General features: G+C 43.1%; 1 protein-coding gene across 1 annotated transcript in view; it reads right to left on the reverse strand.

The window, feature by feature from the left end:
- Window positions 1-402, reverse strand: part of KDM2A (lysine demethylase 2A) — a 361,653-nt gene extending 361,251 nt beyond the window's left edge. The window contains exon 1 of the mRNA XM_069980770.1: window positions 269-402. The gene's annotated coding sequence lies outside the window, so the exon portion shown is untranslated. The remainder of the gene's footprint in view (window positions 1-268) is intronic.
- Between the last annotated feature and the right edge of the window lie 10,215 nt (window positions 403-10,617).

A 10,617-nucleotide genomic window follows, 5' to 3' on the forward strand; every position in this document is an offset into this window, starting at 1 on the left:
AGCAAGCTTCTCGCCGATTGGTTGTTTGGGAATGCAAATAGCAAGCCTAGCTCTAAATAATATACCAGGCGTGGTTGGAGTAAAATCTCTCAACCTCAAGTCTCAGAGGAGGGATTGACTGGAACGCATATAAGCGATAAGAAGTGAACAAACATACTATGATAAAGTACAGTCGAATTAATGTCGCCTAAAACAATGACGTTATCATTAGCTAAGACGTAAAAGTAGTCCATTCTCTTTAAAAAAAAAAAAAAAAAAAGTTTCTCACCTGCTTGTAGGTCTTCTGCGTTTTAATTACGTGTACATTCTCTGTGTTAAGTGCACCACGCTCCGTTACTTCGTTAAGGACGTCAGGAAACTAGCTGCCCGAATACAAAATGGCGATGGGGGGAATCAGCTTCCGATCACGAGTTCACAGACGCAAGGACGCACAACAGAATAAACGCATGACGAGGATTGGTTGGTGAAATCACGTGATTTAAGGACCACCCACTAAAGACTACGAATAAAGATCATGTGTGGTTGCAATATGTTGAGTGTCTGCGTGGTACAGAAGTATTAAAAGTGCAAGAGAGCTGTTGAAAATAGGTCTCCATCCGGACTCAATAAATTAGTATGTCCTGTGTAGGGTAGACTAGAATGGAGTTTTAAATGGAGATCGACACCTGGAGTCAGTAATTTAGTATGTTCTAAGAAGAGAAGACTGCAATTTTGGAGGAACGTCCCCTTTTTTGCGGTGATTAAAGGAAAAAAAAGGAGGAACTGTTTAACCCTTTAAGGACCGTGCTAACTTTCGTTTTAGCATTTTCGTTTTTTCCTTTATCTGCTTAAAAGGCCATAGCACTTGCATTTTACACCTACAGACCCACATGAGCCCTTATTTTTTGCGTCACTAATTGTACTTCGCAATGAGAGGCTGAATTTTTCCATAAAATATGCTGCGAAACCAGAAAAAAATTATATGCGCAGTGAAATTAAAAATTTTTTTTGGGGGGGGGCTTCATTTTTAAGCCTTGTGTCCTATGGAAAAAACTTAGTTGTTATATATGTTCCTCAAGTCATTACGATTAAAACGATATGTAACATGTATAACTTTTATTGTATCTGATGGTCTGTAAAAAATTAAAACCATTGTTAACAAATATACATTCCTTAAAATCGCTCTATTCCCAGGCTTATAGCGCTTTTATGCTTTGGTCTATGGGGCTGTGTCTAGTGTCATTTTTTTGCGCCATGGAGTGTTCTGTCTATCGGTACCTTGATTGCGCATATGCGACTTTTTGATCGCTTTATATTACATTTTTTCTGGATTTGATGCGACCAAAAACGCGCAATTTTGCACTTTGGGATTTTTTTGCGCTTACACTGTTTACCGTGCGAGATCAGGAATGTGATTAATTAATAGTTCGGGCGATTACGCACGCGGCGATAGCAAACATGTTTATTTATTTATTTTTATTTGTAAAATGGGAAAAGAAGGGTGATTCAGACTTTTATTAGGGGAGGGGATTTTTTATTAATAAAAACACTTATTTTCACTTTCCCTTACAGTAATATGAAGCCCCCTGGGGGACTTCTATATACACAGAACTGATCTCCCATTGAGATCAATCCTGTGTATATAATAGAGCAATGATCCATCAGATCGGTGCTCTATTATAATGGTCTGCTGCAGACCATCTGAATAGATTGCCGAGCCGGGATCAGCGTCATTCCGACGCTGAGCCCCGGCTGGCTCATTAGAACGGATCTCCCCTCCGCGATTGCGAGACACTGAGGAGGAAGAAATGTATCGTACCTTACTCCTTGGTGCCATTCTGATGCAATTAGTAGTTTGCTCCAAGGTCTGTTATGACTAGGGCTGGGCAATATGGCCAAAAAATAACATCTCAAATTATTTTTATTTTTTTTCGATTCTCGATTAAATCTCGATTTTTATTTTTTTTTTAATGCAGGGTGTAGTAGTAGTAGATAATGTGAGTAGCAGAAATGGGCATAGTAGTAGCAGTTTTGGGGCTAGTAGTATGAGCAATGGTAGTGCAAGCAGTAGAGCAGTATGGGGAGTAGTATTGAAGTGAGTAGTAGAGCACCTCCGGGTATGGGCGGCATCGGCAGCTGGCGCTCCGGTAGCGGGCGGATGAGCGGTTCTGCTCTGACCTGCAGGAGGAGCAGCTTGCCCGGAGCTCCACAGCTCCCCTTGCAGGTCGGAGGACATTTTTTTTTTTCTTTTCCTTGAAAATCGAATTCAAGATTAATTGCCCAGCCCTAGTTATGACCATTAAACCAGCGAAAATCTTTTTCTTTCGCATGAACTGGTGACAGAATTTTATATAGATTTGTAATTTACTTCTATTAAAAAATCTCAAGTCTTCCTATAATTGTTAGCTACTATATGTCATCCAGGAAATGTTTTATTTTCAATCTGACACAGTGCTCTCTGCTGACATGTCTGGCCAAGGCAGGAACTCTTTCTCGGTTTTCTATGAATCCCCATAGAAAACCTCTTCTGCTTGGACAGTTCCAAAGCTGGAGAGGTTTTCCATGGGGATTCATAGAAAACCGAGACAGAGTTCCTGTCTCGGCCAGAGATGTCAGCGGAGAGCACTGTATCAGGGCGCAAAACAGCGCCCGTCTTTAACAGTGAGGACCTGGCTGCATATAGCAGCATGTCCCTACATGCTTTGAAATTAGCTCAGCTCCTGAGCTCACTTCAAAGCACCGCCGGACTTCAAGATGTATGGGCAGTGGCGTAGCTACCATAGAGGCAGGACGCTGTATTCTCTACCTGTAACCAGGGCTGTGGAGTCGGTAACCCGCAGCTCCGATTCCAACTCCTGAATTTTATCAAGACCGACTCCGACTCCTGCTCCTTCATAAATGACCAGTCATATACCAGGGGAGTTATTTATCACACTGGCTCAGCAGCTTCTCCCTAATGTCCTACATGATCCTGGGGCGACTTCTAAAGGAATAAGGAAAGATATAAAGCAGATTCTCCTGTGTGTCCAGTGGATGCAGCCAGTTTCCAGACTCCATGTCCTGAACTACTCACGACTAGACTAGAAGGAGCAGGTGGTCTTTTCCTTCTGACAGTCTTCTATGTTTCTAACTAAATATTCACCATACACACAAAAACACTGCTAACAATACCAGAAACCTGTAATATAGAGGTCAGCCATAGTGATATAGAGAGGGGTCACACATAGTGATATAGAGAGGGGTTACACATAGGGATATAGAGAGGGTTCAAACATAGTGATTTATAGGTCACACAGTGATATAGAAGGTCACTATGGGGGCACATAATAGCATGCGCACACACACCCACACAGCCTGCTGCAGCCATAGCATACACACACACACACCCACACAGCCTGCTGCAGCCATAGCATACACACACACCCACACAGCCTGCTGCAGCCATAGCACACACCACACACACACACTCGGCTTGCTGCGGCCATAACACACATACACACAGCCTGCTGCAGCCATAGTGCACACACACACACACACACACACACAGCTTGCTGCAGCCATAGCACACATACACACAGCCTGCTGCAGCCATAGCATACACACACAGCCTGCTGCAGTCATAGCACACACAACCTACTGCAGCCATAGCACGTGCACACACACACACACACACACACACAGCTACAGCCATAGAACGCTGAAGAAAAACACACAATCTTCTCCCAGAGAGAAAACACCACACTGAGGACAGAGGTTACTGCTACACTACTTATGTCTTCTCCTCCTCCTCCTCTATATTACACAGGATATCTTCATATTACACTGCTGCTCATTTACAGTCATCCAGCATCCATAAAGAGAACAGCACAGATCTCCCCCAAACAATGGACTCAGGAACAAACTGCCAAATAGTGACCGACAACTTTTCCATGACCACCCTTATGTAACAGGGCCATAATAGTAATAATAGTATAATAGTAATAGTTGCCCATAATATATATTCATGAGCAAAACTTGTAAAATTCATATCAAAATTCAATTCTAAATTATTTAAAGATTTTTTTAAAGCTGGAGTCGGAGTCGGTACTTTTTTTTCCAACTCCGACTCCAGCCAAAACTAGCTCTGACTCCGACTCTTGATTCTCTACCTGTAACACCACATAGCATGCTGTATTCTCCACCTGTAACACCACACAGCACGCTGTATTCTCCACCTGTAACACCACACAGCATGCTGTATTCTCCACCTGTAACACCACACAGCACACTTTATTCTTAATTTTATTTAATGAGGTTAAAATAACCTCTCACTAGCGCTGCACTAAGAGACGCCGCTGACTGTCAAAAATGAACACCCGTAGGTTCACTGAGGGGTAAAATATATGTAAAAAGATATTATTGACATTAAGCGCAACATATAGGCAATCCTATGTGTAATGCTGTTAGTAGTGGTACGTTGCTATATGAAATAAATGATTTTGATTACCTGGTTATCTCCCTGCGAAATGCTTTTCGTAGTTTTCGGTATATATATCTCTCAGTTGTAGATCTTTTGCAGATGCTTGGTAACGTTGGTTGGCAACAAGATGGTTAACCCCTTAAGGACAGAGCCTGAAATGGCCTTAAGGACAGAGACAAATTTTATGAATATGACCAGTGTCACTTTATTCATTAATAACTTTGGGATGCTTTTACCTATCCAGCTGATTCTGAGATTGTTTTCTCGTGACATATTGTACTTTACATTTCTGGTAAAATGGAGTCGATACTCATAACGAATCTTTATGAAAAACACCAAAATAACGTGAAAAATTGTGAAAAAATGCATTTTTCAAACTTTGAAACCTTTCTGCTTATACAGAAAATGGTTATGCCACATAAATTATATATTAAATAGCATTAGCAACATGTCTACTTTATGTTGGCGGCATTTATTAAACTATATTTCATTTTTTTTAGACAATAGGAAGCTTAAAACATTAGCAGCAATTTTCCAAATTTTCTGTAAAATTTCAAAATCAGATATTTTTAGGGACCTGTTCAGGTTAATGCTGGGTTCACACACTGTATACTTCAGGCAGTATTTGGTCCTCAAGTCAGGTCCTCATAGCAACCAAAACCAGGAGTGGATTGAAAACACAGAAAGGCTCTGTTCACACAATGTTGAAATTGAGTGGATGGCCGTCATATAACGGTAAATAACTGCCATTATTTCAATATAACAGCCGTTGTTTTAAAATAACAGCAAAAATTTGCCATTAAATGACGGCCATCCACTCAATTACAACATTATGTGAACATAGCCTTTCTGTGTTTTCAATCCACTCCTGGTTTTGGTTGCTATACAGCCTCACAAATACAGCCTCAAATATACATAGTGTGAACCCAGCCTGTCAAAGTGTATTTGAGGGGCCTGTATGTTAGAAAGCCCCACAAAGCACCGCATTTCAGAAACTGCACCCCCCAAACTCTGCAAAAGCACATCCAGAAAGTTTTTTAACCCTTTAGTGGAGTCACAGAAATAAAAGCTAAGTATGTAAGAAATTTGAAAATTTTTATTTTCTGTGCAGAGATTTTATTGTAATCCAATATCTTTCATAATGATAAACCTATTAGCAGAGAAATGCACCCCAATATTAATTGCCCCGTTTCTGCAGTTTATAGAAATACCCCATATGTGGCCCTATTGCGCTATTTGACGCAACCACAAGCCTCAGATATAAGGGAGCGCCTAGTGAATTTCAACGCCTCCGTTATATTTGGTCATTTTTGACCGTACCACTTCAGGTTGGCAGAGGCTCTGGGGTGCCAAAACCTAAAAAACACCCCTAAAGGGACACCATTTAGAAAACTGCACCCCTCAAGGAATGTAACAAGGGGTGCGGTGAGCATTTGGACCCCACAGGTGCTTTGCAGATTTTCAGAACAATGTGGTGTAAAAAAGGAAAAATTCTATTTTTTACACTAAAATGTTGTTCTAGCATTCATTTTTCATTTTTACAAGGGGATAAAAGAAAAAAAAAAACACCAAACATGTAGCGCAGTTTCTCCCGAGTACGGATATACCCCACATGTGGACATAAAGTGCCAAGCGGGCGCAGGACGAGCCTCCAAAAGGAAGGAGCGCCAATTGGCCTTTGCAAGCTGGATTTTACTGGAATGGATTTCAAGGGCCACGTCGCATTCACAGAGCCCTCGTGCTGCCAAAACACTGGAAACCCCCACAAGTGACCCCATTCTGGAAACTACACCCCTCAAGGAATCTAACAAGGGGTTCAGTGAGCATATGGACCCCACTGGTGATGGGCACAAATGTGGAACAATGTGACGTGAAAGGGAAAAATTTCATTTTTTCACTTTCACGGCACAAATGTGGCCGTCATCAAGGGGTCCATATCCTCACTGCACCCCTTGTTAGATTCCTTGAGGGGTGTAGTTTTCAGAATGGGGTCACTTGTGGGGGGTTTCCATTGTCTTGGCAGCACGAGGGCTCTGTAAATGCGACATGGCTTTCATCATCCATTCTGGCCAAATCCAGCCTTCAAAATCCAAATGGCGCTCCTTCCCTTCGGAGGCTTGCCCTGCGCCCACATGGCGCTTTATGTCCACATGTGGGGTATTTACGGACTTTTTTTCTCTTTTAACCCCTTGTGAAAATGAAAAATTTAAGGCTAAACCAACATAGTGTAAAAAATGTAATATTTCATTTTCACGCCATATTGTTCCACATTTGTGCCCGTCACCAGTGGGGTCCATATGCTCACTACACCCCTTGTTACATTCCCTGAGGGGTGTAGTTTCCATAATGGGGTCACTTGTGGGGGGGGGTTCAACTGTCTTGGCAACACAGGGGCCTTTTAAATGCAACATGGCCCCTCGAAATCCATTCCAGCCAAATGGCGCTCCTTCCCTTTGGAGGCTTTCCCTGCACCCGCATGGCGCTTTATGTCCACATGTCGGGTATTTCCATACTCAGGGGAAATTGCTCTACACATTTAGTGTTTTTTTTTATCTTTTAACCCCTTGTGAAAATGAAAAAATCAAGACAAGATCAATGATTTAGTGTAAAAATTAAACATTTTTTACACTAAATGTTGGTTTAGCCTTGATTTTTTCCTTTTCCACAAGGAGTTAAAAGAGAAAGTGAACACAAAAAGTGTAGGGTAATTTCCCCTGAGTACGAAAATACCCCACATGTGGATATAATGTGCCATATGGGCAGAGGGCAAGCCACCAAAGGGACAGAGCGCCATTTAGAGGCTTGAATGGAGGATGGAGGCCATGTCGCAATTACAAAGCTCCTGTGCTGCCAGGACAGTAGAAACCCCCCACAAGTGACCCCATTCTGGAAACTACACCCCATAAGGAATCCAACAAGGGGTACAGTGAGCATATGGACCCCACTGGTGATGGGCACATAAGTGGAACATGTGCCATGAAAATAAAAAATAAATTTTTTTCATTTTCACGGCCCAAATGTGCCCGTCACTAGGGGGCAATATCCCCACTGCCCCCCTCGTTAGATTCCTTATGGGGTGTAGTTTCCAGAATGGGGTCATTTGTGGGGGGTTTCTACTGTCCTGGCATCACAGAGGCGGCCATACCTATTTAGCTGGGGAAAAGGGACTATTCTAATTTATTTGGGGGTATTAGGCCAATTATTAGTTTATAAGGTTGAAAATGACAGGTGTCCATCAAATTCAACCTGTGTTGATCCAGAGGAAGGCAAAAAAAAAAACCCTCATAAGGCAGACTGACAGTAGCCTCATCACAGGGGAAAAATTCCTGCCCGACTCCATAATGGCGATCAGAATAATCCTTGGATCAACGTGACCCCTGAAATAGGAATAAGGGATAGAATTTAGAAAATGTAGAACTCCGATGACGTGTGGTACGCCTTGAAGCGATCCAGTATGCAGAGGCCGGGGCGATCAGGACAGGTGTCACACTGGAAAATGGTGTCGTTAAGGGGTTAATGTCGTTAAGGGGTTAATATAACCCCCGCTGGAGGCGCCCGGGTCGGCGGCACTACTCCGCAGTGGGCTACCCTGATTTTACAGTTCAAAAATTCCCGGGAAGGTAGAGTGACGTCACTGTTTGTACGTGTGCTTGGTGGGGCCAAAAAAGTAATCAACGCATTTCAGCAACAGAAGCGGTTGCCCTCGTCAGGATTATGGCACGGCCCCGTATTCCTTCCTTACTTATAGGTTGTTTGACTGCTCATCTGTCAGGTGTGAGTTAATTAGGTGTTGCCGTGTTACCATGCATAATTATAGTTACTTATTCCAAGGCCATGCAAAGCTTGCCTATTTCATGTAAAACTATAGTAATACATTGTCCCAAGATACTTCAACCATAGTTTACATTTTGCCGATGTTTATCTCTTCATGTTCAAGTATAACTGTAGAGTGTTCGGAGCAGTGTGTTAGTTCCTATCTGCATGTATTGTGTGTTTTTATGATATATTTTTCATGTTCTCCGATTTTTATCTCCAAAATTTTACCAGGGTTCTGTGTTTTCTTGCAGCTTTTACAATGCTTACACGGATAAAAAAACTTTTTCTAATGGCTTTAATACTGTTTGGCCCTTTTCTGTTCTTTGTTGTTGTTTGATAGTGGGGGCTACTAATAAACCTAAATTGCTTGCTTTTTTTAAGGTGAAACGTGGTTGGGGGGGCAATAATTCTCCTATTATTTTATCTTGTTTCAATATTTCCCAATGTTTTTTTATTATACTTTTATGGTGCGTTCACACCTAGAGGATCTGCAGCTGATTTTCTGCAGCAGATTTCATTTAAATAACTGAACACAGCATCAAATCTGCTGCAGATCCTGTAGGTGTGAACGCACCCTTAGGGTGCCTTCACACCTACCGACTCGCAGCGTTAATAACGCTGCAAGTCGGCTAGGTCCTGGCAGCCACTGATTGGCCGGGCGGGAGAGCAGGACGCCGGGACCCCGTGGAGCGAGGAGGTAATGTATACAGAGCTGAGCGGGAGGCGGCCGGCCGGCATCAGAAGGGGTTAAGCAGCCGGCAGATTTACATACACGCAGCGGTCGTTCAGACCGCTGCGTGTATGTACTGACAGTGATCTGCCAGGACCTAGCCGGTTCGCAGCGTTATTAACGCTGCGAGTCGGTAGGTGTGAAGGCACCCTTAAAGTGTTTTATGTTTTTATTATATGAAGTGACAATGGGGATATTCAAGTTCATAGTATCTTTGTTTGCATTGTCCCGATTTTTGTTTTTGTTTTGTAGTAATGTTTCTCTTGGGATCTGTTTCACCTCCAGACAGGTGTCCTTCATATGTGTTGTATTATATCCTTTTGCACTAAATTGTTTTTGCAGTTGTGCTTCTCTTTCATATTCTTCTATTTCCGTACAGTTCCTTCTAAGCCGGATGAATTGACTTTTGGGTACATTGATCAGCCAGGTGGGTAAGTGACAGCTGTTTATGTCTATGTAGCTGTTGCTGTCTGTTTCCTTATGATGAGTTTTCGTGTAAATTTGTTTTTCTTAATATATATATAGTAAGGTCCAGAAAATGTATTTCATCTGCACTGTATGTAGGGGTAAAATTTTAATAAAATTCATTTTTATTAATACTTTCTAAAAACACTCCAAGACTCTCTGGACCCCCTTTCCAAATAAATACAATATCAACGATAAAACGATGCCACAGGACAGGGGCGTAACTAGAAATGGCTGGGCCCCATAGCAAACTTTTGATTGGAGCCCCCCCCGCCCGCCCCCTCTCGATCGACCACTACGCCATCAACACACTCAGCTCTACACAGGTCCTGTACACCATATAAATTACAGTACAGTTATATCAGGTGACTTACAGGGGACGTCTTCTCTGATCGGAGTTCTTCCCTTTTCATTTTCTTCTCCATCTCCTTCTCCGAGCCACAAATCCACAGAATCTGCCAGAAAAAACATATTAGTCTCCTCACACTGGCACCATCCTCATCTCTCTATACTGCACATCTGCATTGGCCCCTTTACACCCTCATTTAGTGGGAAGGCTGACTCTATGTGATCCCATTTTATTATATGGCCCTCCTCTCTGTCGCCCCTCCTTATAAATAGCCCCCTTATGTTGCCCCCCTTATAGAAGCCCCCCATGCTGTCCCCCTTATAGATGCCCCCCATGTTGTCCCCTAATAGATGGTCCCCTATGTCCCCCCCCTATAGATGGCCCCTCCTATGTTGTCCTCTTATAGATGCCCCCCTCTCCCCCTATATTGTCCCTTTATAGATGTTCCCCTCTCCCCCAATGTTGTCCCTTTATAATATCCCTCTCCCCTATGTTGTGCTCCTCTCCCCTATGTTGTCCCCTTATAGATGGCCCCCTCTCCCCCTATGTTGCCCCCCCTTATAGATGTCCCTCTCCCCCCCTTCCTTATAGATGTCCCCCTCTCCCCCCCTTCCTTATAGATGGCCCTCTCTCCCCCCCTCCCTTATAGATGCCCTCCTCTCCCCCCCCTATAGGTGCCCCCTTCTCCCTCCCTTATAGATGTCCCCCTCTCCCCCCCTTTCCTTATAGATGGCCCTCTCTCCCCCCTCCCTTATAGATGCCCCCTTCTCCCTCCCTTATAGATGTCCCCCTCTCCCCCCTTCCTTATAGATGCCCCCT

The sequence above is a fragment of the Dendropsophus ebraccatus genome, chromosome 8, assembly GCF_027789765.1.
Source record: "Dendropsophus ebraccatus isolate aDenEbr1 chromosome 8, aDenEbr1.pat, whole genome shotgun sequence".
Lineage (NCBI taxonomy): Eukaryota > Metazoa > Chordata > Amphibia > Anura > Hylidae > Dendropsophus > Dendropsophus ebraccatus.